This window comes from Tursiops truncatus, chromosome 13 (assembly GCF_011762595.2).
Source record: "Tursiops truncatus isolate mTurTru1 chromosome 13, mTurTru1.mat.Y, whole genome shotgun sequence".
In the NCBI taxonomy this organism is placed as follows: domain Eukaryota; kingdom Metazoa; phylum Chordata; class Mammalia; order Artiodactyla; family Delphinidae; genus Tursiops; species Tursiops truncatus.
This window is the reverse complement of record NC_047046.1, coordinates 1211445-1238837: the sequence shown is the minus strand read 5'-3', so window position 1 is coordinate 1238837 and position 27393 is coordinate 1211445. Positions and strand designations below refer to the sequence as shown.

At 52.2% G+C, this 27393-nt stretch overlaps 1 long non-coding RNA gene across 1 annotated transcript; it reads right to left on the bottom strand.

The window, feature by feature from the left end:
- Positions 1–18585: 18585 nt before the first annotated feature.
- LOC117307598 (uncharacterized) lies at positions 18586–26742 on the bottom strand. Its single transcript, XR_012325089.1, has 2 exons — positions 26271–26742; positions 18586–24576 (listed from the first exon to the last, which is right to left on the bottom strand). It is a non-coding gene; the product is annotated as an uncharacterized lncRNA (long non-coding RNA).
- Positions 26743–27393: the final 651 nt, after the last annotated feature.

The window sequence follows — 27393 nt, the reverse complement described above, 5'->3', positions numbered from 1 at the left end:
GATGTCCCTGAGGCCCTGCTCCTGGGCAACATAACCTAAGGACTCCATCACGTGGATGCTGCTGGATTCCATGGGTGCAGCGCAGACCCAGCTCCAGGTCCTGGAAATACTGTGACTAAGCCCTGAGTGTGCCGAGACCTCCACCTCTGGAGCAAAGCACAGGAGCCAGGAGGAGCCAGCGCCTGTTCTTGCTGAGCATTGGCGCTGGCCATTCCCTGATCCACCTAGTGTGGCTCCTGCGGGGTAGAAACCCTGCGCAGATGAAGCCCAGGGGGCTCCAGAGCATCAGGGCATCGGGACCCGCAGGGGAGGGTCAGGACCCCACTCGCACCAACTGTGAAGCCCAGGGGGCTCCAGAGCATCAGGGCATCGGGACCCGCAGGGGAGGGTCAGGACCCCACTCCCACCAACTGCAGCTGCTCTTCGGGCTTCTGCTGGAGCCGCTGGAAGCGGATAATGATTATAGGGTCAGCCTGAGCATCTCACATGTAGCTTTCTTTTACCTCCACTTGGAATTCAGTCCCTCCTGTTCTCTCTGTCTAGAACACCACCCATCCTTTGTAGTGAGGACAATTTTAGACTCTCACAAGTCTACCTTGATTAAAAATTTGAAATGGCAGTGAAAGGGAAACGGAAAACAGAGCTTCCTGGCAAGGTGCCGAATGCCTGGAGCTGATGCCTCACAGACTCTTCTGAGTAACAGCCAGCTTTGTGCCAAGTCAGAGTGTGTCTGCAGCCCAGACACATTTTCCCTAGTTCTGACCACATACAAATGCAAGATTCTTCCATAGTAGGATTTGATGACCATGACTTTGTCCCACTACCCTCCTACTTCCTGTGTCTCCAGATACTTGGAAGATAATCTGTGTAAGGATGAGAGGCCAGGTCAGCATGTCGGTGGCCTGTGTGTCTGGGAGGCCATGGGATGGTCCTATCTGATCCCAAATGTGGGACCAGACTCCCTGGTTGAAACCCAGGTTCTGCTGATCCAGAGCTGGGTGACGTTGGGCAGTCAGTTTACCTCTCTGAGGCTCAGCTGCCTCGTTTGTAAAATGGGGGTGACAACAGTCCTTACCACGAAATGTCACTGTAAGAACTAATAAGTAGTTTATCATTCTTGGTAAATAAGCACTCAGTGAATGCTAGCGGGAGGATGATGGGGGGGAAGAATTATCAGATGTATCGTATTTAAGATAAGTAAGCCAAGTCTTAAGATCCCTACTGATCATTGGTGAGTCAATGAACTCACTCATTCAACAAGTGATCATGGGGGAAGACTCAATAAGAAAATACACGCAAAGTTCTTAACCCAGCCCAGTACGCACACAGCTGAACAGCAGTGCCCAACAGATGTTAGCTGTAAACGTGATGACGGTGATAGTGAAGGTAATGATGATGGTGATGATGATGGTGATGTGATGAAGTGACGGATGTGGAGGGTGATGGATGAGAATAAGGAGAAACTAACAGAGCATCTAAAATATGGAACTGCATGTGTAACCCTGCTAATGACACTGGACCTAGATAAACATATCAATGTAATGAATGTTTATCGAGGACCAAGTACCAGGTATTGTGCTTGAAATTTGTCCTGCTTAAGTACGAAGATATTCTCTGCAGCTTTGAGGGTAGCAGCAAAATACTGGCGCAAACACTCAATAGAAAGTAGAGACTGGGATGATCTTTCCTCGAACTCACAGCTGCAGAACAAGCTACAGAGACTAGATGAGCGTGTGTGTGTTAAGAAAAAGTTCACAGATGGCAGAATGAGGAACGTGGGAGCAGGATGGAGAAAACAGTGAGTGGGTTTGGAGCCAAGCAACACCTGGCTCCTTTCCCAGCCCCAGACCAGCTGTGCAGCCTTAGGGAACTTATTAAACCCCTCTGAGCCTTCGTGTTCTCATTGTGAAAACTGGTAATGAATACCTTCCTAGTTAGGCTATTGTGAGAACCAAATGAGGTGTCCCCATGTGTATGTAAAATAAGTCACTCAAGGCATGAAGCTAATCCCTACAATAATCTGCTATTATTAACTACCTCGCGTTCCCATTTCCTTTTTCTCTATTACCAGCTTTTGAACTGTGAGATACCAACAAGACAGTTGATAAAATTTCAGAATCCTGGTCCCATCTTAATGAAATATATTTTGGGGGGGTTCAAGCTTTCACCTTTGAAAATAGAAACTTTTCAAAGCGATCAGGCTGTGCTTTCTTCATTGAGATTTCTGCTGTCATAAGTGGAACCTCCTGATTCTCATGAAAGACATGAAGTGTGAGCGAGAAAAAAACTGGCTGTTTCAAGCTACCGGGATCTTGTGGGTTATTCGCTATTGCAGCACAATACGGCCTGGGACGCGCCTTCAGCTATCTTGGCGCTGTGTAATGAGTCTTCCTGGTAGGATCCAGAATTGGCTGATGAAATTCCACCTTCCGGCTGAACGGGAGCTTCTGAAAGAAATAAGGTAGCATCACGAGAAAATACAGCACACACGTCTCTTCCGCTCCTGAGTGTGGGAGCTAAGGCTGGTGTACACTATGCTGGTACTGAAACTCTTGTGTGCTCACCACTGCCGTCCTCTCCTGGATTCCTCGTGAACTTTCTAGAAGACAGGGTGTATTTGTCATCCACCTCCACCCACTGCATACTCGCCTGCTCGGGGCCTGGCATCCGAAGGTGCCACTCCCGCCAGCTTCAGGTGGTTTGAGGGTCGGGGTAAGAGCAGGGAGGGAATCCGCGGAGAAGCGGCCTCTCTGAGGGGCCCTCCCTGCAGGGTGACCTCCTGGGGCCCTGGGTCAGCCTCCACCGCCTTCCTAATTAATAACTGCAGGTAGAGAGAGGCCAGCCACCTGCAGATTGTCTGTTCTTAGGCCCAGAGCCAAGTCTAGCCCAATCAGAGCGAAGAACACAGCTCCTGAGCCGCTGATGAAATTCATTAAGGGGAAGCTGGCAGGAAGATGGATGGAGGCTGCTAGAAACCAGCCTAGCGCTCTGTCTGCAGGGAGCTCACATCCAGGCCCGCAGGCTTGGGGTCCTCCAAAGGGAGGAGACATGCGCTGTCCAGCTCCAGCCAAGTACCATCAGGAAGGGACAGAGTCCAGGGTGCCAGGTCTTACAGGGTGCCGATTCCGTGTCTGGTCTCAGTGGACATGGGGGCTTGCAACCCCTGACTGAGAGTGAGTCCTCAGCTGAAGCGACCAGCGGGAGGGTCGTAGAAGGCCCTCGTCTTCATAACCCTGCTCCGTCCTGGCTATCACACAACTGCTAAAAAACATAGTAACCCCTTCCTTGTCAGGAGCACATCTATTGCAAAAGGAAGACTGAAATTTTCAATAAAAGATATAAAAATTCTAAGCAATAAGATAATGCAGAATGAGGCAGAGACAGTTCGTCTACCTGCATCCATTCTCCCCTTCTTTCTTCCCAGGAGTTTCCCTCTCCCTCTAGTGGCCCCTCCTCCAGGAACGCCCCCCCCCCCAACAGCTGCCCTTCAAAGTCCAAATTCTCCCTCTTCTATCCTCCCAGGGGAATAATGAAGCTATTCACTCCAGGAAAACCAGTGGGGTGGGTAAGGTCGGATCTTAACAAACGGCACCGCGGAACAGAGGAAAGCTTCAAGTGAGCTTTATTAGGGAGCGCCCCCGGGCGAGGTGCACTGGTCCGAGAGATTAGGGAGCGCTCCCGGGCGAGGTGCACTGGTCCGAGAGATTAGGGAGCGCTCCCGGGCGAGGTGCACTGGTCCGAGAGATTAGGGAGCGCTCCCGGGCGAGGTGCACTGGTCCGAGAGATTAGGGAGCGCTCCCGGGCGAGGTGCACTGGTCCGAGAGATTAGGGAGCGCTCCCGGGCGAGGTGCACTGGTCCGAGAGATTAGGGAGCGCTCCCGGGCGAGGTGCACTGGTCCGAGAGATTAGGGAGCGCTCCCGGGCGAGGTGCACTGGTCCGAGAGAAAGGGGCCAGAGAAGTCGCGCCCGGGCGAGGGTTGGGCAAGACTTTATAGGGGAAGAAGGGAAAGGGGTGTGGTGAATCTGGGAGGGCACAGGGTATTCCTTATTTGGTGGTCTTTTCGGGTATCCTGGGGGACCGTTGGTCCCGCCCCTCGAAAGGCGGGAAGGCTGGGCTGGGTTCAAAGTCCCCAGGTCAGTTCCTGGAACTGGGTGGTCCGGAGAATTCGGTCTGATGCAACCTGTGAATCTGATTGTGTTCCCCTGCCTCGGCCCGTTGGCCTTACAGGGTGTGTGTGTATTTTCCCTCCAACTCCTCACCAAAGAAGTATTTGCCAGCTCGAAGCATAGAACAAACGTGTCATCTTCGCATAACGAGAACTGTGAAAATTAAAACTACTGAGAGACAATCAGAAAGAAATCGCAGGTCTCCAACGGCTGGTAGATTCCTTACGGCAAATGCCGGAAGGCCAGGTGTCAGTTACATAGCCCAACCCTCCCGCAGGAAAGGAGGCCTCAGGTCCTCACCAGGACTCCTCAGGATGGACAAGAACAAAGAGAAACAAACAAACCGAGAGGTCTTTGCCATCAATTGTCCAACTCTCCTTCCTCTCCTGCCCTTCTGGGGGCAGAGGGGTCCGAAGAAGGACCTGAAAATGAAGGTACACCTGCCCTACACCATCCTATCCCCACCTAACTTGTTCCAGCCCTCCCTACCCCATCCCATCCCACCCTATCCTATCCCATCCCATCCCCACCTACCCCATCCTATCCCATAGTAGTAGCGGTGTTTGCTGTCCTCTGATCCAAAGACCTCGATCACCATGCTGTAGAGATGCAGCCCTTCCACCAGCATCCACGCAAAGACGCTCAGGAAGAGGTAGTGCAGGAGCACGGCCAGCACCTGGCACGGGGCCTAGGATCAAAGCAACGGCAGGGAGGGTAAGCTCTCTCGGGTGTGAGCAGTGGGTGGGTGCTGTTGTCTCAACGTCCCTGCACCCATTTTCTGGGGGGCGCCTTCTGGTCAGGTGGCCTCATTTTCTTTCTGGGGAGTCACATCTTGCCTTTCTAGATGGAGTGATGTGGATGGGGCACGTGACTCAGGAAGTTGCCAATCACTGCATGCCCCCCTCCCCCACCAAGCACGGTGATTGGTTCAGGAGAGAGCAGGGAATCAGGCCTGGCCAATCAGCATAAATATCCCCATCCCTGAAGCAGGATTGGCTGGGGAGGGTGCACGTGACCCTCCTGGTCCACTGGGGTGGGTTCTGAGGTGGGCAGAGCTGCCAGGGAGCCAGTGAGCGAGGCTGAGGCTTTGGAGACACCCGGGCTGGGCACCCACCGGCAGAGCCAGAAGCCATCAGTGGAGAAGGCACGGCAGGCCCACCAGGACGCCGGCTCACAGCAGGTGTGGAGTGCCCCTGTTTGGTTTAGACCTGAGCGAGGGCACTGATGTGAGGAGAGGGGGAGAATGCCCAGGCACCACGCATGTGTCCCCATGGGACCCGGAGAGGGGCACGGCCTGGGAGGAGAACTGGAGATGGAAGGGGATGGGAAGGTGACGGGAGGGAGGAAGGAGGAGATCTTTTCAAAGGAGAAAAAAATAAAGAAAAGCATTAAAGACAGAAACCTATTACTGTACCAAACCTGGGTCTGCTAGCAAAGCACCAGGTTGTGGTGACAGCGGAAAGTACAGCAGTTACTGCAGGGCCAAGCGAGGAGACCAGTGGGTCTGCTAATGCTCGAAAGACCAGGACTCCCTGATGGCTTTCAGGAAGAGTTTTTAAAGGCAAAGTGAGGGAGAGGGTCGCAGGTGTGTGATCAGCTTGTGGACATCCTTCTGATTGGTTGGTGGTGAGGTAACAGGTGGTATTCTGGGAGTCAACATCATGAACCTTCTGGTTCCAGCTGGTCTGGGGTCTACGTGGTGGTGGTCGGCATGCATTTAGTTTCTCCACCTGGTGAGGGTCTCGGTATCTGCAAAACACCTCAAGGATACGGCTCAGCACAGTATCTACAGCCCTTGAGGAGGAACAAAAGGTCCTTGACTTGATGGCTGAACTATTATTAACTTGTCTTACTTGACTCTTTTCCTTTGTTTCTGCATTTTCTCACTTCTCGGATTAAATTTGCTCTTTGGAACTTGGGGAAGGCCTAGGAGGCTAAAGTTCTTCTACAAACAAGAGAGAGGGGACACAGGGCAGGGGATCTGTCCCCAGGAAGGCCCCACAGTGTCCTGCTCAGTTTCAAATCCAGGGACAGCATGATTTGTGGTGGATACACCAAGTCCTATGCTTACAATATTCAGCAGTCTGCTAATTCTCAGGATAAAAATGTGTACTTGATACCTCGGTTTCCTGTTTGGGGTCACAAAACTTCCGTTTGGTCATTAAGCACAGATATCAAATACACACAGTCCTTGTCTCTGAGGTCCCAGCACCGAGTGGCCTCCTAGGACCAGCTGCCCCTTGCCTGGGGCTCAACCCTGCCTCCCTGTTCTCTTTGTTTTTTCCCCCCTCCTCTGGATTTCCTTTGGGAGACCTGACCACCCTCTCCCGGACACAGCCAGGCGGGGTGGGGATAGATGCTGTCCTCATGGTGTCCCCACCCCTAGCTGAGAGGTGGGCATGTGCTCGGGCTGCCACTCGCTCACATGACTCTTCATGAAATGTTCATTTTTAGCACGGATAACTTCAATCCGTTTTCAGATCAACCTTTCCTGGCAACGAACAGATGTGATTTGCTTCCATGCAGACGCCCACAGACTGTCTAAATCTGGTGTCACCTACATTGAGTGGTGACAGATTTGGAGAAAGAGTTACATTTAATCATAAATAACTCTGTGACTTCATTTCTTTAAACTTGTGGATTGAACCACTTTACGTCCTCCCTCTCCCCTACCCTCTCACAAACACGCTTCCTGCTGAACTTTTGCCCCCTTCTGCCCACTCCCACCACCCAACAGACCCACCCACGTCACAGAGGAAGACAGCTTGGTCTTTAGTTCTCAGTGTGTAATGGATCCAGAGGCGGAAGCTCTGGTCATCCAGGCTCACGGTCACTGTCACACAAGGACATGATGCCACCTGAGCATAGGAGGTAAATGACATCAGACATGAGGGACCCAGAACACCCTGCAGCCACCAGCACTCCGGGAGCCGGGGGGCAAGAATGTTCTAGAATAATGGCTGCAGAGCCTGAGCTGAGACTCAGTCTCCAGACACTTTGGCAGTGCTGAGCCCTCACCTGCACTCAGTGCACCCACCCTGGGCTGGCATTTTAAGACGCTGATGCCCTCACGGGGACATCCACGGAGAGCTCATCCACGGAGAGCTCATCCACGGAGAGCTTCGGGCATTCTGCTTTAGGGCACGGCTCCCCGGGGGTGGGCTTGGTCAGGGCCCGGGTGGGCAGCCCCCCTACGAGGCCCTGCCTGAGCCTTCGGGGCCTGTCTCTGCCCATCTGCCCATCAGCCTGGGGAGGCTGTACCAGTCACGGCAACTCATAAACATCTGTCTGGTGGGAGGTTCCACATGGGGCCTGAGCAGCTGCTCCTCTCAGGCTCCCTGGGGAGCTGTGAGCCCGGGAAGGATGTAACCCAGAGGGACAGGTGACCCATGGCTCATCACAGGGACACGGACACAGGGCGTGCACGTGTGGGGAGAGTGAAGCCCGGGGGAAGCCGAGTACCAGACCTGCCCACCCACACCCAGGGCCCCATTTCCCTCCTGTGCACTGACCTGACAGCCAGTGCGGGGGGGAGCCGTGCACAGCCCCAGGGACACCCAGCACATGTGCGAGACGACACAGTTCTGTGTGACCCCTGACGTGGCCCAGAGCTGTGTCACTGGGTCACCCTCTCCAAGGCCAGTCGTGGGCAGAGCTTCTTCACAGCACAAGACAGGGTGTCTTCTGAGTATGACTTGGGGGCTCATAAATTCCTCCAGTGCCCCTCTGGGGGTCTCCCCCGTTCCCACCTCTGTGCACAGACAGCAAGACAACTGAAAACAGCAGCTATTAATTTCAGAAACCATGAGTGTGTGTGTGTGCATATGTGTGTGTGTGTGTGTGTGTGTGTGTAACAGGAAGAGTCAGACGTGCACTTCAGAGACAGTTTCCTGCCCCCTCCCATCTCCACCAAGGACCCCCGCCGGCTGGGGGGGGGAGGGAGGCGGGGGCACGGAGAGACGATCAGGAAGGGGGCGGGGCGCCGTTTAGACTCTGTGCTCTCACTGCAGGGGCACAGGTTCCATCCCTGCTCAGGGAACTAAGAGCCCACATGGGAGGTGCAGCCAAAAAAAAAAGGGGGGGGGGCGGGAGGCTTCTTCCACCAAAGTCTACGTGGGGACTGTGAACGGTGAGGGCTCAGCAGCGTTGCGCCCTGGCACCCTGACAGCGCTCCAGTAGAGAGCGTCCTCCAGCACGACTCCTCTGTGCCCCAGCTCACATGTGCCCTTGCACTGAGCACACCCTGGGTGCTCGTCTCAGCCCTCGAGTCCGACGTACTCTGGGTGGACAGTCCCCATTCCAGGACCCAGAACACTCACACCTCACCCAGTGCTGCATGGGCTCTGGGCATCGGGACAGCAGCCGTGGGATGAGAAAGCCCCACACCTCCCCAGCTACATGGAGCAGCGCTTCTCAAAAAGAGGAAGCCAAGATGGAACACACTCACATGTGTAACGATGCTGGGTGGTGGGGAGGTGGACCGTACCCGGGGCACTGGGGACCCTCAGGCGCTGTGCTCGGACCCTCCCGACATCCCTCAGTGTGTGACCAGGTCATCCGAGGACACCCCAAGGCCCTGACCCCTGGCCCGGCACGCGCCCTCCCCTGTCCAAATGCCGCCTGAATCCCCAGCTCCCCCGGCCCTTCCAGGCCCACCAGCGATAGAGGCCCCTTTGGGCTTGAGTCGGTCCGGCCTGTCTGTGGACAGACACGTCGTGACCACACGAGGCACCGACGGCCCGGCAGGTGCTGACGCGCTCGTCATCACCCTCAGCTGGCGGCGGGAACTCAGGTCCTGACCTGCCGATCCCTCCACGTGCAGCTGAGCACGGCCGGGGACGCCGGGAGGGGCTCCTGCGGGACACAGCAGACGGCCACCGGGTCCGGGGCAGAGACGCCCACCGAGGACCCGTCCAGAGCCGGGGAACGCGGGGTCCACACGTGCGGGGAACTCGGGTTTCCCCGCCTTCCCTGTCCCTGCAGGGTGCTGGGCGCAGGGGTGGGTCCGGTGCCAGAAGGGAATTCAATTCTAACTGTGATCGCCCGTGGTTCCCCAGGCCCTCTCTCCTCTGTTAAACCTCACGGCTCCAGTTTGAGAGGAACGGGGCCTGCAGACTCCTGACTTTTATGCTCACGGTTTATATTCGGTGTGTAAACCTGCCCGGCGGGTGAGGGAAACACGCAGAGAGGAAATTGCTCCGATGCTTCCAGCAAAAAGCAAAGAAAAAACACCTGTGAACTTACATGGGGATCTGGAATTAGAACAGCCGGCCTCAAAACTGAACAGAAAGTGTTTTCAAATCGTCCCCGTGGCCCAGGTAACACGAGTCAGGAAGGTCTCAGTGGAAAATGCGCTGACACCGGCTAGACTGGTCCCCAGGCCCGTTCGTGCATCTGGCGTTTACAGCTGCGGCGTCTCAGAGCAGAGAGGTGGGTCCCAGGGAAGTCGGAGCAGGGAGCAGAAAACAGAAGCAGAAAGAGGCAGGAATGCGTGAGGACGAGGGCAGCCGTGAGCGCCTGTCAGCCCGCAGGTTGGGGCAGGACCGCCCCAGGGAGAGCCGCATCCCTGGATGTGCCACAGAACCTTTCAGTGTGGCCTCTGCCTGCTCCCCCCGCCCAGAATAAACTCCCCGACCGTCCGGAGAGGCGAGAGCTGTCATTTCACACACAGGTGGCTGCTGCTGCACTGCCCGTTACACGTCTTGGTGATGCTGACGTCACTGTGATGTGTCCTGAGGACATGAGGAGGTGTCACTGTGATGCAGTGGGGGATATGGGGAGGGGCCACTGTGATGGGGCCAGAGGACACCATGAGGGGACCCGCCAGGAGAGTCCTCAGGAAACTGAGGCCCAGAGAGGTCAAGTGTCCCTCCCGAGGGCACCCGGCGCATGGACAGAGCTGGGATTTGCACACAGGCCAGCTGCTCCAGGGCCCTCACCCTCCCACTCACCATGTGGGGAGCTCACAGACTAAGCTGGGCACTCAGAATGGAAGGGGGGGGGACACAGAGCCCAGGGCAGTGTGAGGGATGCTGGGATTCGCAGCAGGGAGGGGGTGGGAAGGAGGCTGGACTGAGCTGCCACTTTGCAGACTATCCGTCCTGTCACCCTGGCGGCTGCACAGCTTCCCTACTTGTGTGTAAGGACGTGTCACTCTCCCAGCGTTCCCAGCGTTCCCTGTGAGGATGTGGAAGTAGAACTGCTCCCCCGCTGGTCACGTGGAGACACTGAGGCCCAGAGAGGCACAGTGATGTGTTTGGTGGATAGATGGGTGGGTGGCCAGGAGCAGAGGAAGAGGGAGGTGGAGAGGTCGGCAGGGCCTAGATCTTCACTCTACAACATGGGAGCACGGGTCACTATGTAAATTTAAATCAGTTACATTATGTAATATGCAAATTGAGTTCCTCAGTCGCGCAGCCACATTTTAATTTCTCAGCAGCACATGTGCCTGTGACTACCATTTTGGACAGCACAGCATGGGTGGAGACCCTGGAGGGTTTGAGCAGAGGGGGACATGGTCTGACATATGGGGGCAAGGGACCCCCAGGCTGCTGCGTGGGGAGCCGACTGCAGGGGTCTCGGTGGAAGCAGAGGCTGGTGGACCTCATGCAGGATCCAGACAAGAGGTGATGGTCCTGTATGAGAATTGCCATGTGGGGCAGGGAGGTGGCTGGATGGTAAAGATATTCTAAAGGTAGAACCGTGAGGATTTTCTGAAAGATTGCATACACAGTTCAAGGCTTGGGCGTAACCAGCTGGAAGAGTGGAGATGTCCTTCTCTTGGATGGCAAAGAACGTGGGTGAGCGGACTTCAGATGAAATCACATCGCAACCCATGAGCATCAGGCAGAGCCTTGGCGGTGGATGTCCACAGCTCAGGAGAAGCAGAGCCTACCAGAAGGAAGGGTCGTAGGAGGGGGCTGAGCAGCCAGCGCTCATGGTTTCGGGGTGGACACCCCTGTCCCGGGAAGGGCGCAGGAACATTCTGAGCCTCAGGTTATCCATCTGCAAAATGGGCAGAATAATTCCTGACCCTTTTTCTCTAGTTGGAACTTTTTAGGGATATAAGAAGAAATAACACAGAAAGACTTGGAGGCTTAGCCAGGATAAGGCATGAGATAACTCCAAGGTAAGATGATTATTATCTTAATTGGATGTAGTCAAATTTAGTTTTTTATTTTAATGATTTAGATTTGAGGAAGAAGTATTCATTTATGAATCATCTGTGACAGTAAACAGACCTCCCTGGTGAAGACTTCCCTAATTACCTGTAACCACCTGTGACTGATGAGCCAGCAGCAGGGATGGTAGGGATGTGATGGCAGGAATTATCTAATCACATGTCCCTGTAAATAATTCAGGGGCGGGGGCCACTTCTGAGGCTGGAGCAGAGTTCCCTTTGCCTCTCGTGGTGCATATTTTCTTTCTCTGCAGGAGCCAGGAGGAGGGGTGCAGGCACCAAGGCTCTGTCTCTGCAGGCTAAGCCATGCCCCTCTGACTGTGGCTGTGGCTGTCCACGGCTCAGCAGAAGCAGAGCCTATCAGAAGGAAGGGTCGTAGGAGGGGGCTGAGCAGTCAGCGCTCATGGTTTCAGGGTGGACACCCCTGTCCCGGGAAGGGCACAGGAACGTTCTGAGCCTCAGGGTATCCATCTTTCTCCACACCTGGGCCAACATAGAGCTGGAAGGCATTCCCTCCACCTTCTTGCCAAGCTGGGTGGATGCATTTGAAACATTTCACTGTCTTTGTTATCAAACAAATCTTGTCAAGCTCATTAGCTATGGGGGATCTTAGGTGGGTTTTTGTTTTCAAAAGTAGTCAAACAAAACAAATGTATATTATGCTTGGCCCGAGGCTAACTTTCTAATTAAAGTAAACTGCAGTTGGATCACCAAACAAAAGTAAATAAATAATAAATGTGTGTGCACATATGTTCAGAGAGGAAAAGCCGGAGGTAAAATGAGACCCAGCAGAGCAATTGGCAGCCGTGAACTGAGCACAGGGTCCAGGTCCCAGAAGCAGTGAGGTTGCAGGGTGGGAAGCTAGGTTCGTATCACTGCCCGAAGGGGGGAATGAAGAGGGGAAATAGGTTCGTTTGTTTGTTTGTTTAACAAATTTTTTCTGCCCGGTGTTGGGAGCTAACATTTCTTCTCTGTCCTCTTTCTTTTCCTTCCTGTAATAAGGGTCTGGCGTGCGTCAGAACGCAGACCACGTGTCACAATGGCTCAGTCAGTGTACGTTTTAGGTCTAGTGTACGGGACCCTGTAGGGCCTGAGTGTGAGATGGCCACCAAGGAGCGTGGGTAGTGACAGTGGAGAAAATCTGCCCAAATGTGGATGGATCCCTGACCTCAGGCAAGTTGTCTCCTGATACTCGAGAACAAGCCATCCAGGGATGCTCCGCCCTGCGCGCCCCTGGTCTCGGCAGAGCTGGCAGAGCCGGAGTGTTAGGTTAAGTGTGGGCAGCCGCATGCGTGCCGCCGAACCGATCTGCTGAGCCTGTCGCTGCCGCCGCCCCGCCCCGTGCGCCGGGACCCGCGACCCCAGACCCGGACCTGTTTTCGATCTGCCCGCGCGCCCCAGGCCCGGCCCGCGCGGCGCGGCAGAAGAAGGCGACCTCTCAGCCGCAGCTGGCCAACGGGGCCCTCAAAGTCTCTGTCTAGAGCAAGGTGCTGCGGGGCAACGCGGCCCGGGAGGACAGGGATGAAATTTTAGATGTGATCTACTGGTCCCGACAGATCATTGCTGTGGGCCTAGGTGTCATCCGGGGCGAGTTACCATTGCGAGGTTTCTTGGGACGAGCAGGACTCTGCCGGATCAGCGCCGGTGTCCTGTACCCTCTACTTCAGCAACTACCTACAGATCGATGAGGAAGAGTATGGTAGGGCTTCCCGGGCTTCCCTGGTGGCGCAGCGGTTGAGAGTCCGCCTGCCGATGCAGGGGACGCGGGTTCGTGCCCCGGTCCGGGAAGATCCCACATGCCGCGGAGCGGCTGGGCCCGTGAGCCATGGCCGCTGAGCCTGCGCGTCCGGAGTCTGTGCTCCGCAACGGGAGAGGCCACAGCAGTGAGAGGCCCGCGTACCGCAAAAAATATAGCAGCACGTTGGAGCTCACAAAGGAAGGGTTTATGACATCGTTTGCCTTGTTCACTGCCATCCACTATGACTGTTGGTGCACAGTCCCCACCTGCGCCCTGTCCGGTCCAAAGGACCCTCTTAGTTACACCACAGAAACATGATTCTGAGGGGCACCCAGCCACGTAGAACCTGCAAGGTTTCCTGGACCGAGAATCAGTGTGTTGGGCGTCAGTGTTTTCTGCAAGGGTTGTGACCTGAAACTTTTTAAGGAACCATACACCTTTTGGGGAAGCATTTCTGAATTGTCCATCACCAGTCGATTCTTCTCGGATACGATCATGAAACACCCGTTTGCCGATTGGAGCTGTCCTTTCATCTGTGCACCTCTGGATCCGGGTGAAGCATTAAACTGTCTTCCTTCTCCATCAGGTGTACAGTCTTTAAACTGTCAATCACTGGCATTTCAAGTCTTCTGAAAACAGTATGGCAGTATGCAAGTGGTCCCTAGCACAGTATAAGCAGCAGCTAATAGCAGGTTTCATTGTAGAATGTTTTCAGATGCTTGAATAAATCAGATCTTTAATCGAAAAAAAAAAAAAAAAAGAACAAGCCATCCAAAGCATGTGTGACACGTTTCCCCAGGTGGTGGCCTTTAGACACTCCTCCCCCACAACCCCTTCTGTCCTCCCATCTCTCTCCCATATTCCTGTCCCTCAGCTGCCGACTTCATTCCTCTGTTTCCCCCTCACCTCACCAGGTGGAATCGTCCTTAGCAACTCCCTCCAAGACTGAAGAGCTTCCCAAACCAAGTTGGGCATTGGCCCTATCCAAGGTTCTGAAACCTGCTGGGACGCCAGGATGGAGCTGGTGTTTCTGTTCCACGGTGAACACATGTGAGGATTCAGTGGCAGTACTAAATGTTATTTTAATATTTCCTTCATGCCTTAACTCCAACAGGTAACAGCTTAAAAATACATAATTGAAAGATTTTCTGTCTGAAAAGATGCTTCTGGGCTGAAGCCTGGGGAGATGGTGGCTTTATCTTGAATATCCTCAGAAATACAGATTCTGAGACACATACGTCTCTAAATCCATTCAGATGTCTGCAGACTGTAAGACAGATGTCAGTAGAAATAATGCTAAGGGGTTATCAATCGACTCAGCAAATGTTTACCAAACCCCTTCTGATCACCCACTGTGCTGGGCATCTGGGTGCTTATAAAGAGATAGAAGGAGAGGTTTTAAATCTGAAGAGTTCTAGATCTATAAGGAGTCAACATTCAATATAATAATATTAAAGATGAGGGACTTCCCTGGTGGTCCAGTGGTTAAGACTCTGTGCTTCCACTGCAGGGGGCATGGGTTCGATCCCTGGTAGGGAAACTAAGATCCCACATGCTGTGTGGCACTGCCAAAAAAAAAAGAATATTAAAGATGAAATAACATGTATTGTAGAACTGCCACCAACTAGCTGGTACATTTAGGAAATAAATGGTTTGGTCAGAAACCAGCTTTCTGAGAGCTCACTATCATCCCCCTATTGGAGCAGAGTTTGTGATTGAAGAGTGTTAGCAGGAGACCTTCACGTGGGGCATGGTTTCCTATCATGATCCAATATCTCTGTTAAGTTTAATCTAAGATTTACTTTTGTTCCCAGAGTGTACTGGAGCTTTGGAATAGGATCATCCATGAGCAGTATAAATCTCAAGGAAATTATAAACCTTTAGCCAGACTCATCAAGAAAAAGAGAGGGGGGGAAATAGGGGAAATGAGAGAGGAGAAGGTACAACTGACACCACAGAAGTACAAAGGATCATAACAGAGTACTATGAACAACTACATGCCAATAAAATGGACAACCTAGAAGAAATGGATAAATTCCTAGAACTGTATGATCTCCCAAGACTGAATCAGGAAAACATAGAAAATACGAACAGACCAATTCTCAGGAATGAAATTGAATCAGTTTGAAAAAAAAATAACTCCCAACAAACAAAAACCTAGGACCACATGGCTTCATGGGTGAATTCTACCAAACACTTAAAGAAGAGTTCACAGGCATCCTTCTCAAACTATTCCAAAAAAGTATAAGAGGAAGGAATGCTTCTGAACTCATTCTACCAGGGCAGCATCACCCTGATACCAAAATCAGACAAAGATATCACAAAAAAGGAAAATTAGAGACCAATATCACTGATGAACATAGATGCAAAAATCTTCAACAAAATATTAGCAAACCAAATTCAACAATATAGTAAAAGGCTCATACACCACGATCAAGCTGGATTTATCCTAGGGATGCAAGGGTTGTTCAATATCCACAAATCAATCGATGTGATACAGCACATTAATAGACTGAAAAGTAAACTCATATGATTATCTCAATAGATGCAGGAAGAAAACTTTTGACAAAAGTCAACATCCATTTATGACAAAACTCCTAACAAGGTGGGCGTGGGGGAACATACCTCAACATAATAAAGGTCACATATGACAAACCTACAACCAACATCATCCTCAAGGGTGAAAAGCTGAAAACATTTCCTCTAAGATCAGGAACAAGACAGGGATGCCCACCTTTGCCACTTTTATTCAGCATAGTATTGGAAGCCCTAGCCACGGAAATAAGAAAAGAAAAAGAAATAAAAGGAATCCAAATTTGAAAGAAAGAAGTGAAACTGTCACTGTTTTCAGATGATGATACTATTTAGAGAAAATCCTAAAGATGCCACAAAAATAAATCTATTAGAACTAATAAATGAACTCAGTGAAGTTGTAGGATACAAAATCAATATACAGAAATCTGTTGTGTTTCTATACAGTAATAACGAACTATCAGAAAGAGAAATTAAGAAAACAACCTCATTTACAATTGCATCAAAAAGAATAAAATACCTAGGAATAAATCTAACCAAAGAGGTAAAAGACCGATACTCAGAAAACTATAAGACATTGATGAAAAAGAATGAAGACAACACAAACAAATGGAAAAATATACCCTGATCATGGATTGGAAGAATTAATACTGTTAAAATGACTATACTACTGAAGGCAACCTGCAGATTCAACACAATCATTATCAAAACACCAATAGCATTTTTCACAGAACCACAACAAATAATTCAAAAATTTGAATGGAAACACAAAAGACCCTGAATAGCCAAAACAATCTCGAGAAAGAAGAACAAAGCTGGAGGTATCACGTTCCCTGATTTCAAAGTATACTACAAATGTACAGTAATCAGAACAGTATAGCACTGGCACAAAAGCAGACACATAGATGAATGGAACAGAATAGAAATCCCCCCAGGCACATATGGTCAATTAATCTATGACAAAGGAGGCAAGAATATACAGTAGGGAAAAGACATCCTCTTCAATAGATGGTACTGGGAAAACTGGACAGCTGCATTCGAAAGAATGAAACTGAACTACTTTCTTATACCATATGCAAAAGAGAAAGAAAGCTCTAAATGGATTGAAGATTTAAATATATGACCTGAAACCATAAAACTCCTAGAAGTAAACACGCAGTATGCCCTTTGACATTGGCCTCAGCAGTAATTTTTTTTTTTTGGATATGTCTCCTCAGGCAAGAGAAATAAAAGCAAAATAAATGAGACTACATCAAACTAAAAAGCTTTTGCACAGTGAAGGAAACTATCAACAAGACGAAAAGACAGACAACTGAATAGCAGAAGATATTTGCAAATAATAAATCAAATAAGGGGTTAATATCCAAAATATACAAAGAACTTGTACAACTCAGCATCAAAAAAAACCAATTTAAAAATGGGCCAAGGGGCTTCCCTGGTGGCACAGTGGTTGAGAGTCCACCTGCCGATGCAGGGGACGCGGGTTCAGGCCCCGGTCTGGGAAGATCCCACATGCCGTGGAGCGGCTGGGCCCGTGAGCCATGGCTGCTGAGCCTGCGCGTCCAGAGCCAGTAGCGGGAGAGGCCACAACAGTGAGAGGCCCAAGTACCGCAAAAAAAAAAAAAATTGGGCAAAGGACCTGAATAAATATTTTTCCAAAGAAGACATATATATGGCCAACAGACCTATGAACAGATGCTCCACACCAGGCAAATACAAATCAAAGCCACAATGAGCTACTATCACCTTCAGGCTTGTCAGAATGGCCATCATCAAAACGACAACAAGTAACAATGTTGGCAAGGACTTGGAGAAAAGGGAACCCTCATGCCCTGTTGGTGGGGATGTAAATTGGTGCTGCCACTATGGAAAACAGGATGGAGGTTCCTCAAAAAATTAAAAGTAGAACTGCTATATGATCCACCAATTCCACTTCTGGGTATTTTTTTCCAAAGAAACAAAAACTCTAGGTCAAAAGATACATACACCCCAATGTTAATAGCAACACTATTTACAATAGCCGATATATGGAAGCAACAAAAGTGTCCATCAACTGATGAATGGATAAAGAAGATGTGGTACATATGTACAGTAGAATATTACTTGGCCATAAAAAAGGAATGAAATCTTGCCATCTGCAACACTATGGATGGACCTGTAGGGTGTTATGCTAAGTGGCTTAAGTCGGACAGAGAAAGAATCATATGATTTTGACTATATGGGGAATCTAAAAAACAAACTAAAAAAAGAACAAATGCAACAAAACAGAAACAGACACACAGACACAGAGAACAAACTTGAGGTTGCCAGAGGGGAGGGTGACGGGGGGATGAGTGAAATAGGTGAGGGAGATTAAGAGGTATAAACTTCCAGTCATAAAATATCAATAAATGAGTCACAGGGATGTGATGTAGCGCATAGGAGTAAAGTCGATAATAATGTAATAACTTGTATGGTGACAGATTATAAATAGAATTTAAAAGGTGAACACTTTGTAGTGTATATAAGTATCAGATCACTATGTTGTACACCTGAAACTAGTATAATATTATAAGTCAATTGTACTTCAATAAAAATAAATGAGAAATAATAAGAAATCTCAAGAAAATAAGGCAATTGTGTTAGTCAACGCTCAGTTTTACTTTCAAATAGCCACGTCTCTCTCTCTCCATCTTCTGTTTCTGTCTGTGTGCAAACTTTGATCTCCTTTACCTCACACTGACTTTCCCCACAGACCCCCACACACTGACTACTACAGAAACTCGATATATAATAGACGAGATCCTTCCCTCCCTGATTATTTGGTCCAGTGGGTGTCAACAGTCCAGCCTTAGACCAGTTACCATGGCTAGGAAAGGTAGTCAATTGAGAAGGTGGAAATTACATGTTTAGTAGAATATAAGTATATTCTACTTATAATTGTCTAAGTAGAAACCCCAAAACCAACATCACAAATCAAAAGGACAAATTCAAATCAAAAGAAAAACTTTTAATAAAAAATCAAAATGGTCCTAATTATCAGCAGTAACTGCTTAGAAGATTCAATAGAAAAGTAATTTTCCATTTACAACGGCAGCAGGACTTTAACATACGTGAGTGAGCCTGATTAACGTGTGAGATCCGTACAAAGATGACAGTAGGACATGCTTGCAAGACATTGCGACGCCCTGACAGAGGGAGCAGAGGTTTGCTACCGTCCTAAACAGGAAGCCTCAGGAGTGCGTGGCTGACTTTCTTCCATTTTACTCTACACGTTCAGTGAGACAACAATCAAAAGCTCAACATAGATTTTTAGAGATATTGACAAACGGAATCTAAAATTCATCTTGAAGAGAAAGGGCCAGACCAGAAAAGATAAGAAAGGAAGAAAAGGAGGAAGAGGGGGTGGTGATTCTCTCTGCATGTTGGGCACAAAACAGATGGGTATAAAACGGGGAGGGCAGCTGACGTGAGCAAATAGATCAATCGAATGTAATGAAAAGTCCAGAAACAGAGACTTTAGCGTATGTGGAATTAATACACAGGAAAGGACGCGTTTCGCATCCACAGGGATTGATGGCACTAAATGGTGCGGAGACACTTCTCCGCTGCTGTGGAAGAAAAACAGAATTAATCTTCAACCTCACATCATTTCCCGAAGTAATTTCAGGTGCATTTCAGACATCAGTGTAAAACAGAACTGTAAAAACATTGGACAAAAATATAAGACAATGGAACCTGGAGAGACAAAAGACCTCAAACAAGACACAGAAAATGCAAAAGGCTAAACTAAAGAACACATAAGCTTGACTACCTCAAAATTTAAAATCCCTATACGACTCACGATACAGTTAAGAATTACCCACAGACTTGGAGAAAACATTCACACCATACATAGCAAGGGATTCACAGATACAATATGCCATCATCTCCGTATAATAATACGAAAAAGATAAACAACGGTGGAAATTCAGGCAAAGGATATAAACACACGATTCATGGGGGAGAAATTACAAATGCCAGTAAGCGTGGAAATGCTCGATTCGGTAGGAATGAGGGGAAAACTCGTTAAAACAAGACATCCTCTCTCACCTGTTTGATTGGCAAACACGAGCACGACGGACAAGAGCGGGTATCAGCAGAGACGTGCGGAAACAGGATTCCTACGTGCTGTTGGTGAGAACGTACTTTGAAGGGCCTTCTGCGGAGAGGGATCTGGGCACATCTATTGGCGCAAAGACCGCACAGGCCCTGGCTTCTCCGCTTCCCAGATCTACCTGGAGAAACACCCACCCGTGTGCAAAGGAGGCGAGAAAGAGAACACCCACCACGATGTTCCCTGAAGGCGTGAGAGCTCGGAGGAAAAAATGAAACGTCCTGCAATGGAGACTTGGTTCAATGCAGAGGAATCTGGTGCTTCAGTTCTTGGACTTTGGAAGCCTGGGGGAGGGGGTTCCGGGCTGACCCCTTTGCCGTAAAACGGTGCGTAGAAGAGTGTGGTTGGGAGGTGGGGTGTGCGGCTGCCCCCCCCAACTGTGATGCAGTGAGGCTGGGTCAAGGGGTCTGTAAGTCCTACAAGGCAGTCACCGCAGGGCGGACGGTGAACCTTAGTGGGCAGCACCCTGACTTGTCAGTGTTTGCGCCACGCTGATTCCTGTGGAGTTAGGTTTGTGGGACTCTCTCATCTTTCACGGGCATTAGCTGACGCTGGACCTCAGGTATGAGCGAGGGACACGGGCTGGAGGCCTTGGAGATGCGGCTCAGGGTCCCTGATGAGCGTGTGTCCTGCCCACTGGGCGCTGCAGCCCGGTGCACCGTGGCCCCTTCCCTCCCACATCTTCTGCACATTGAAGACAAGCTCCCCGCCCAGGAGGCCGCAGGGGTCCTCTCCCCTTGTCTGGAGTCTCAGGGTCTCCTCACGCCGGTCCAGGGCCGCACACGCCTTCCCCTCTGAAGTTTGAGGCAGCGAGAGACTGGTGAGTATTTTTAGGTTTCCCTCTGTGCAAGCAGGTGGAATTTTAATGAGCAGTATTGGCGATGCACTGAGTATGTCTGATGTCCACAGGAGAAATTAGCCCTCTGCTAAGCCAGCTCTGTGCTTTCATTACATGCATCGGATCAATGCTGGGAAAACAAACACAGGCGCCAGGTATCCCGGGGACGCGTTCTGGGGGAGAATCCACCGCAGGAAATGCTGCACTAATTAGCGGAGGAGACCGCGCGGGTCTGTCCTCACGGGTCCATCAGGAGGCACAGCGGAGAGGACCCCGGGGGGTGATGGGTTACAGGGCTGTGTGGGGACCTCTAGGGTCCTGAGCAGGTGCCTCCCACGGGGAAAGACGCAGGGGTGTTTGAGCCCCTAAAGCTTTGCTACTCAGACTGGGGTCCCTGGACCTGCAGCAGCAGCAGCATTGGAGCTCGTTATAAATGCAGATTCCCAGGCTCTTCCCTCCGCATCGGCCCCTCCGGTGCATCAGAACCCCGAGCATCCCCAGGGCACACACTGCATTTCCCGGCCGCCTTCGCAGAATCAGGGATCATCTGACCAGTGGATTGGAGTTCTGCCCAATGCACTGCGAGCAGAGGTGATGGGAGCGGCTGGCGGGTCGCGCCCTGAGGGGATGCAGGGGAGCCCTCCCCTCCCATTTTTCCCATCCACTGGCTGAATGAGGCCCGGTCTGCTTGGGTCAGCTTCTTATCTGGGCCCAGGAGGCCCCAAGGGAAAAGGGGGTCTTGTGAGCTTTGGAGAAATTTAATCTCTTTATCATGTGCCGATCACTGAGCTTCCTGTGGCTGGGCTTCCGCAGCTGCGCAATAGGGATGATGACGGTGATGGTGATGATGGTGGTGAAGATGGTGCCTTATTTCCAGGGAGAGGAGGAAAGGTGATGCGGCAATGGCAGGGCTTGGAGCAGGCCCTGTGCCTACTGTTACTAATATCATTCTCACTAATACCTCATGTTCTTGGTGAAGTGGACTTTCCCCCTCCTGTCCTGGGCCCCTGGTTAGAAGGCAGGAAACGAGCTCCCCTTTAGAAAACCTCCTTTCCCAGCTTGTCCTCAGCAGGAGTCCTCTACAGAAGGCACGAATGTCCCGCAGGCAAGCAGGGGACACAGGCCGTCCCCCAACCCTGTACCAAGGGCCCCACTGGGCCTGGTGTCCTGGAAGGCGCATTAACATCGCAGACCCTGCTTCCTGCAGTGGCACCGAGACAGCGGCTCCCATTGTGCTTGGCTGAGGGGAATCGGGAATGGACGCCAGCGGGCAGGCGCTGGGTCACTTTGTTGACGAGGCTGACGTGCCCACCTCCTGGGGAGTTTCCAGGGGAGGCGTCGGGGCTGGCGTCCCCGGGCTGGTGTCCGCACTCCGAAGCACATTAGCCTGGATCGGGAGGGCAGAAACGTCACAGACCTCTGCATTCAAGGCCTGGTGATGAGTGGGACGGGACATCTTGCCTCATGGTTTTTTTTGTTTTTTGTGTGTGTTTTTTTTTTGTGGTACGCGGGCCTCTCACTGCTGTGGCCTCTCCCGTTGCGTAGCACAGGCTCCGGACGCGCAGGCTCAGCGGCCATGGCTCACGGGCCCAGCCGCTCCGCGGCATGTGGGATACTCCCGGACCAGGGCACGAACCCGCGTCCCCTGCATCGGCAGGCGGACTCTCAACCGCTGCGCCACCAGGGAAGCCCAGCACTATTTTTAATGGCTGCTTCAAGAGCTGTGAGAATACTGCACAATAATTTATTTAGTGGATCCCTGTTTTTAAACCTTTTGATTGTCTCCAATTTTTCCACCATTATAAATAGCATTGCTATGAGCATAAATCTTCACATGCATCCCTGAATACTTCCTTGGGATGAATCTCTAGAAGGAGCTGCTGGGCAAACACGTTTTAACCTTGAAGCTGCTTCAAGCCCATTTCCCGAGGCCTGAGACAGGGCTGCCCCGCTGGGGGTGCAGGTTGCCCACGGCTCAGAGGTCCCAGAAGGGGCAGGAAGGGGCTGAGGAGGAGCCTGTGGTCCACTCCGCAGGCATCCAGGTGCCTCCTGGAGCAGGTAATTTTTTCTAGTCTGCACAGAGGCACAGAAATTGCTAGCAGAGCCCTGGCTGAATTGTCAGAGTCTGAGGTCAGTGGAGTCCCCTGACTGAAACCACCCACAAGGGGCCCCAGGGGCTGGGGTCGGGGCCAGCGACTGTCCTGTCTCATCCAGGTGACCCTGAGCATTGCCCAGGGTGAGGTGCAGAGCCCTCTCCCTTCTGCCCACAGCCCCTGGGCCTGTCCGTCCACAGCAGGCACGGATTCCCCCACTGGTCACCAGCTGAGTGATGCCCGTCTGTGTCCTGAGGGTTTGCCTAACCCCACAAGTCACCCCACGTGGACCAGACATGCCCCGTGGGCCTGGGGGCCCGTGGATCCCAGAACGGAAGATGGGGCCTGGGCAGCAGCCAGGATGCTGGTGGGGACCGTGAGGAAGTTCCTGCCCCCGACGAGGGGGGTCGGATGGACTGAGCTGGGCTCTCCCTCTGAGCCCAGTGCCTGGGCCCCCCGCCATGCCCAGCACAGGGAGGGGTGCTGGCGTCTGGACAGAGAGCTGTGCGAGGGGAGACGCGGCCTGAGGGAGCCGTCCCAGCCGAGGGAGCTCACAGCCCCGCGGGGGCCCTGCAGACGGACGCCGTCCCTGTGAAGACCCCAGTCCCCAGGCTCGGGAGCCAGCTCTGTCCCCAGGGGCCGGCCTGGGGCTGCGCAAAGAGGGTCTCTCCTCCTGGGCCACCCAGCGCCTCCGCCGCGGGGGTGGGTGTCCCAGCCGAAATCTCTCAAGGTTTTCACAATTACACTTTATGGGGAAATCCCGGCAGAGCGCCCGCCTCCGTCCACACTAGTGGCAGCGGTCACCTCGGAGCGATAGCGCGATCTTAGTGGGTGAAAACACACTTAGAGTAACCCCTACGACAACCTTCCAGGCAGGGCTTTGCCCGTCTGAACGGAAACGGCCCCTCGAGGGGACCTGCGATGGGAGAGTCAGGACCATCTTCACCGCGGAGGCAGCCGCGGGGGGTCTGGGAGCTCCAGCCACTTTGATTGCGGACTTAATGCACTGACCTTGTGCAACTTCAAGCCCCCGTTTGGGTGCAGAAGTGGCTCTTTTGAGATGATGGGCTTTTAATGATCACCTTTGACCCTGTCAGCTCAGTGACTGAATCTACAGGAGAGACAGAGACAGGGAGGCAGAGAGATGGAGAGAGAGACAGAGAGAGACAAAGACAGATAGAGACAGAGAGATAGAGAGACAGAGACAGACAGACAGAGACAGATAGAGAGACAGAGACAGAGAGACAGGGAGACAGAGAGATGGAGAGAGAGACAGAGAGAGACAGAGAGATAGAGAGACAGAGACAGGGAGACAAAGAGAGACAGAGACAGACAGACAGAGATAGATAGACAGAGACAGAGACAGATAGAGAGACAGAGACAGGGAGACAAAGAGAGACAGAGACAGACAGAGACAGAGAGAGAGACAGAGGCAGAGAGACAGGGAGACAGAGAGATGGAGAGAGAGACAAAGACAGATAGAGACAGAGAGATAGAGAGACAGAGACAGGGAGACAAAGAGAGACAGAGACAGGGAGACAGAGACAGATAGAGAGACAGAGAAAGAAAGAGAGACACAGACAGAGAGGAAATGGCATTAGGAGTGTCTTCTGGGGGTGCAGGGTGGCCCTGCCGGGACCCTACTCCCCAGTCCTGTGAGGTAGGGTCTGGGCAGGGCGGTGATTTGGGGTTTTCCTCTTTCCTTCCTCTGCAAAGAGACGTGGAACCAGAGCCAGAGGATGGGGGAGAGAGAGGAGGAGAAGCACCACGTGTCTGCTCCAGAGACAGGAAGCACTGATCCCAACGGGCACGTCCGTGGGTCCACGTGATGGGACTGAGGCAGGAGATGGGCTCCAGGCTAGACGTTTACAACCGGCCTCCTGTTCACACTTCCTGGGGGGAGAAGAAGATGGGCTCCAGGGTGGACATTCCTTACCAGCCCCCTGTTTACATTTCCTGAAGCAAGAGACAAACGGGCTCCAGGAATACATATTTATGACCGGACTCCTGTCTATATTTCGAGATCTGCACCTCGATATAAAAACCAGTAAGAGAAATAGGGTAAATAATCGGACATTGGACATTTTTGTGGCAGGAACAGAGTGGGACTAAATCCCGTTAAAAGATCAAGAGGCCATACATCTCCCATCCTTGGGGCAAGGGAGACACTGCACATGCGCAGAAAGGCTCCTTGGGGGTCAAAAAGGAGGGGGCACCACCCCATAATAGGTGATGCTAAGGCCGTCCCATAGGCCTCTGGGCTGGGATCCATCTTGGAAAGAAGCTGCCCACGCGTGTTAGGGAGGGTCCTAGGGCAGGGCAGGTGTGGAGAAGGAAACCAGATAATTGGCCAGAGGTGAACAGAGACCCGGAAGACCTGCCCTATATAAGTGACTTAACTGCCTCTTTACTGGGGTCCTCCTCGTTAGGGGGGACGACCACACCCTTGCTCTCCAGGTGTGCATCTCTGCCCTGCTTCTGTCTTAACCAAACAAGCTGTTTCCTGTGTGCTCTCCCACTTGTTGTTGTGCTGTGTCCCTAACAATAAACTTTGCACCTGTTTTTACAGTTTTGCCTCGGTGAGAAATGCGTTTTTCACTGGGGGGCAAGAGCCAGGGGGTGTGCTGGCTGGGATTCCTGGTTTTCATCCAGGCTCCCCAGGTTCAACTCCCGGGCAGGGAATTAAGATCTCACTTTACGCCACCACTCACTGCTGCCCCTCCGAGATCAGTGTTAGACTCACTCAGGGAGAGGCCAGAGCAGCTGGAGAGGCCTGGGACAGTCAGGACACCACCTCCCCACCGTGTGGCTTTGAGTTCACGGGCCCTAACAATTGTTAGTGTTGAAATATGGGAACACGTCTCTAACCGTGGTGAACAGGCACTGCCCCAAGCCCCGCAAGCGCCCGGCCCTCTGCCAGCCTCCTCAGGACCTGGTGACTGAGTGGTTAACGCCTGGCAAGGCTGAGTCGGGGAGGGGCAGGGGAGGGACACACTGAGTCCACAGGGACAGCCACTCCCCAGCCCCAGGACAGCATGTACATGCCAGAATCCCGGAATCGCGGCCCAGAGTTGCAGACATTCCAGTTCTTCAAGAGAAGTTTCCAAATACATAAATATTGCTTCAGATTTTTAAGAAAACCCTCTGTGGACCAAACGTGACCCATTCCAGACAGAATGCAGACCGCAGGCGGCAGGGAGACCTTTCTAGTCCAAAACCCACCTATGTCCACATATCCCAAATTCTGCAAATCTTCAGGTCCCCGAAATCCACCAATTTTCATTTATTTACACGGGGAATTCAGACCTAGAAGCTGAGTGGAGCTGGGGCATTTGGGGGCGTTGCCCAGGGAGAGCTCAGGTGGGTTTTGTCCCTGTGAACCCGCCCTCCCCCGGCCCACTCACTCAGACAACCCTGACTCCCGGGGCCATGGGCAGGGCTCTGAGAGCCCAGACAGGTTTATCCAGCACTTCGACAGTGAATGTGATCCCTGAGATTTAACTCTCTGGGAACAAACCCGTTCCCCACCCCACCCCCGCACAGGAAACAGCAATCAGCCCATCATCATTTCCACGCTGCTCACTCACCAGCCGCCGTCTGTAGGCTAATCAGCCTGCCCAGCCCAGTAGATTCCCGAGCACCGGTCCCAGCACTGAAGTCGCGCCTCTGGGCCTCCTAAACCCAACCTGCTGGGGTCAGCCACCCCGCTGCTCTTTCCCACCTCCAGGTCGGCCAGGCCGGATGCCCTGCCGCACGCCTGGCTGCCAGCCTCGTAGGCAGGAGGCAGGTGGTTCCCACCGACCCCAGGCTCTGGGAAGCAGGAGGCAGAGGCCAGCTCTCTGTGGACTGGGCCCAGATTGTAGAGGCTGTCCGTGCCTGTGGTGGCCCGTGGCCTTCTCTGCATGCGTGCCTCCCTACTGGGTTCTCCTAATGACAAAATGACACAGCTCTGGCAGGTGAGCAGAGGAAGGATGGTGCCCACAGTGAGTCTCAGTGGGATCGGAGAGCTAAATTTAGAGAGAGCCGTGCATTCAAATGTGGACACACCCCAGGGGATGCATCACCCAGCGAGCACGGCGGGAGGACATCTCACTTCCCGGAGCCCCTGGGGAGGCGGCCGCCGTAGCTGGAGCAGTCCCAGTTCCTGAGGAAGTGGATCCCTGTGGGGCATGCCCGAGGGACTGTTTATAGGGCAGACGCTCGGGCTTTTCCAGGGGTCTGAGAAGTGCTGAGCTCCGCAAGGTCCCCCCTACCGGAGCCCCTTCGTTAAAGTATGATTTTGCTGGTTCAAATCACATGTAAAATCATGTAGGGACTTCCCTGGCGGTCCAGTGGTTAAGACGCCGCGCTTCCAATGCAGGGGGCGCGGGTTCCATCCCTGGTTGGGGAGTTAAGATCCCACATGCCGCGGGCCGAGGCCAAAAAATAAGTAAATAAATAGAAGCATGGAAAGCAGAGATTGAAAGATGTTTATTGGGGCCTGCTTCTTCTCACTTTAAAAAGGGGGAAAAGACGTTCACATAAAAACCCAGACTTTCACCTGCGCCTCGGTGGCCCTGGGCTGAGGTCCGAGCAGGGCGTGGCCAGTGTCCCTTTCCCCTGGGCTGGGGTCCACTTCCCCGCTGGGGCGTCCTCATCGGTGTTACATGCCTGGGCCCTTCCATGTTCCCGATGTAGAGGAAAAGACTATTTGGAGACTCGTAACGAGCC